Source organism: Octopus bimaculoides, chromosome 1 (genome assembly GCF_001194135.2).
Source record: "Octopus bimaculoides isolate UCB-OBI-ISO-001 chromosome 1, ASM119413v2, whole genome shotgun sequence".
Classification (NCBI taxonomy): Eukaryota; Metazoa; Mollusca; class Cephalopoda; order Octopoda; family Octopodidae; genus Octopus; species Octopus bimaculoides.
Genome location: NC_068981.1, coordinates 73,130,189 through 73,134,485, shown reverse-complemented (window position 1 = coordinate 73,134,485; position 4,297 = coordinate 73,130,189).

Sequence of the window (4,297 nt, the reverse complement as noted above, 5' to 3'; positions counted from 1 at the left end):
TTTTTCAGCTTCGGAAAAACAATAAAGACTTCGCCCTGCACTGACGCCATAAAAATATTAAAAAAGGAAAGAATTCTTCACAGAATTGTAAGTTTATTTTCTTCATTTAATTTAAAGAATGTCGGCAAAACCTTTTTCTGCAAATATCCCACCTCCTGACCGAATGTGTTTATCAGGAAATGTGGCTAGCAATTGGAAAAAATTTAAACGAAACTTTTTGAATTATTCAATTGCCAGTCGACTTTCAAATGAAGTTGATACTGGATATCAAACTTCTGTATTTCTGGCGACTATTGGAGAAGAATGTTTTGATATATATGAAGGACTACAATTTAACGATGAAGAACAGAAAAATGACCTATCTGAAGTGATTAACAAATTCGAGGAATTTTTCGTCGGTGGGACGCATGAGGTTTATGAATCTTATCAATTCCACCTTCGGAAACAAGAGAATTTCAAGAACATAGAAACCTACATAGCTGCCTTGCGCCAACTTGCAAAAAACTGCAACTTTAGAGAATTAAAGGACAGACTTAGGGATCAAGTTGTTGGTGGTGCCTAAAGACGATCTTTTGAGAGAAAAACTTTTAGTAGACAAAATGCTAACCCTCGATTAATGCCTACAGATAGGTAGAGCACGAGACATCAAAACAACAAACAAAAGCTATCTCCTGTCAATGCAACAGATCTACAATTAAATCGTGTCGCAAAGACCAAATAATAAAAAAGGGTATCAACATAAAAAGAAGATGCCTGAGAGGAAGTGAATGCGGTGTGGAATGTTCACATTTCACAATAGAGATGACTGCCTCGCCTCAGCAACAAGATGCAGACGGTGTTCGAAAATAGGACACTACACAACTGTTTGCAGGAATTTATCAAGAGTTAGGGGAGCTGAAGAGGAAGAACATTTCTTAGGCTGTGTTTCTTTGGAAAAAAACGAAACAGGACGCAGAAACTGGAACTGGATTGGACATGTCCTCAGAAAAGATCGAGAAAGCGATTGCATGGTAGCACGAAAGTGGAAGCCTGAGGGGAAAAGAAAAGCAAGGTGCCCTAAAACCACATGGCGAAGATCGTTTTCTTCACGTTTCTACAATGAATTGCAGATGGAAATCCATTGGACGAGGTTAGTCTCATTCGATTGACGTGCGACCCAAACATCGTGCATGCTGCCAGAACCTAGTTGTTGCAGATAGTTTACAACGTCCAAATTGGATGTTTGAGGAATATCTACGATCATCCTGGTCATAGAATGAGTGTTGGTGTTGGTGTTACTGTTAATCTCAGCTGACTGGCCAGAGTGAGGTGCATCATGAACGGGAGAATTTCCTGATCAAAATCTTGAAGGTAATGTTGACAAGGAAAGGAGACGGACAGAAGCTGAAATGAGATCAAGACAGTAGCAGAAAACAGAGCTGGCTGGGGATACATGTTGTATTGCGGCTTTAATTGCCTCATTGCACAGACAGAACTAACTGATTAACTAGTCTCATAAAAGCACAACATGATCAAGCCCTAGTCAAAAGGCATATCTCTATATGTAAAGAGCTTTATAAACCAATGAAACCAGAAAATGTAGACTTTGTGATCAGTATGAAGAAACAACACACCACAGCCGCTGCCACTACCGTAATGTTTCTGCTCTACTAATGAATCTTGTTTGGGTTGTGGTAGCGGAGCTTGCATATCTCTATGATCCAAAGAGCTCTCCTGGCAAAAATTTTGTTCCTTGTAGGTCTAACTAACCAGGGATTAGACTAAATGAGAATAAGCATCAGAAAACTCGTGAAGCAACATGGCAAATGTAAAATTTTGCCAGAGGAATCAATCAAAAGTAACGATCAATGATACAGATACAATGGTTTGTATTGAGTTGGTTAAAAGGTCCGTTCGATTTTTATTGACACTAAACTTCTGATACACAAATAAGAAGCTAGCTTCAGTTTGTTCCCTGCGCATGCACACTCGTTAAATATTTGACACTTCAATGTAGTTCGACATGAACTTGTGACGAGACAGGTTGTATTTTGTGTGCTTGGGGTCACCTTGAAAATGGAACACCAAAACGAGCATCATGGACGTCATGCTTTTTTTTAAAGTGGTTATCAAGATTTCGACTAGGAAATTTTCTCATTCGTGATGCACCTCACTCTGTCTGGCCGGTCAGCTGAGATTAACAGTGACACCAACACCCGTAATATGCACCTTCTCCTTTCAACTCGTGCTAACCTTCACAGATGTTGTGTTGTCTACCTCACTGTCTTCCATTTTCCATATCTCTTACCCCCATACACTCTTGCAAACCCATATCCACTACTATTCACCTCATACCCTGAGGTTCCACTGGGTCATCTCATCATCACAATTTATCTCTAGAGATACCACCATTTTATTCCCATTCTCTCTCCTAAATGTGAGTAGCCATGTAGCTCCTCTATAAGAACCAGCCTCTTCTCTCATACATTAACCCCACCATCTGACATAAGGACACACTTCACTCTCCTTGGGCAACCTCAGTAGTACCCCCAGCACAAAAAATTAGCAACCAGTACACGCTGTGAATTAGTTGGCATTAGAAAGGGCATCTAGCCATAGAAACTGCCAAAGCAGACACTGGAGCACAATGCAGTCCTTGGACCCATTTCAGTCCTTGTCAAACTGTCCAGAATAGAACATAGATGTTAAATGATGATGATGAAGATGGTGATTTTGAAGGTGATGATGATGTTGTCATTAAACACAGGCTAATAGACTCTGCTAAGTCCCTGTACCATCTTACAGGACTATTTTGAAGTATTGAAGATACGCAGAATGAAAATTTAAATAATCTGCTGATACCAGGCTTCTTCTGATGATCAAAAATTAGGGCTAAAACTTTCCAGACACCCACAAAATATATAACATATATAAATCTGTCTGCCAGAGCATGATCTACATAAAGACACACTCAATAGTATTCCAGCCATTATCATCCTTTATTTTTCAACCAGTAACATGTAATTTGAGGGAAACTGCACTGCTATTTCGAGCAGGGTGTGTGACCATGTAGATGCTTCATCCTTAGTGCAATTGATAACAAAATTAGAAGAGATGTGGACAAAATATTTTGTATTCCTTCATGTTCAGATTTCAGTTTCCACCTAGGTCAACACTGCCTTTCATCTCCCCAGGAACACTAATATAATTATTAGCCTAGCACAGTGGTAGATTGAATTCAGATCCCTTCTAAAAATTTGTGGTCTTATGCATAGATCTGGCAGCAGCAGAATTATTGAATCACAAAATATTGGTAATTCATACTCCAGGCAATAATAACTGTCAATTCCATCTTATAGTTAGACCTTGAGGTGGTTAAAAAAAAAAAGTATTGGATTTTATGGTAGAATATATAAAGAGCATACTGTAAATGGGTGGGGACATCTCAATTCACCATTACCCATTCCATAGCTGAGTAAATATACATTAGAAAATCTATCAAGGAAGTAAAATCCTACTTCTAAATGTAAGATATAACGAAATTTGCAAAAGGTATTTCACATATGCAGTACAGGTAAAAATGTGGATACTTCAGACAAACAAACAGTCAGCATACAAATAAACTGATTTTTTTTTAAATATAGTCAAAGGAGAAAGAATGCCATCCATAACCTCCAAGACATGTATGAGAAAAAAAAAAATAGCTTGATAACCTCATCGTATTTGTTTAACTTCCGTAAAAAGCACCCATGCCAGTGCCATGTATAACATACCCATGCTAGTGCCACATAAAAAGCACCCAGTACACTCTGTAAAGTGGTTAGCATTAGGAAGGACATCCAGTCATAGAAACCATGCCAAAACAGACAATTGGAGCCTGGTGCAGATCTCTGGCTGGTCAGCTTCTGTCAAACTGTCCAACCCATGCCAGCATGGAAAATGGATGTTAGACAACGATGATGAGGATGATGATAATGAAGTTGTTGTTCCATGCTGGTATAGGTTTAACGTGGAGGCGCAATGGCCCAGTGGTTAGGGCAGCAGACTCGCAGTCATAGGATCGCGGTTTCGATTCCCAGACTTGGCGTTGTGAGTGTTTATTGAGCGAAAACACCTAAAGCTCCACGAGGCTCTGGCAGGGGATGGTGGCAAACCCTGCTGTACTCTTCCACCACAACTTTCTCTCACTCTTACTTCCTGTTTCTGTTGTGTCTGTAATTCAAAGGGTCAGCCTTGTCACACTGTGTCACGCTGAATATGCCCGAGAATTACGTTAAGGGTACACGTGTCTGTGGAGTGCTCAGCCACTTGCACGTTA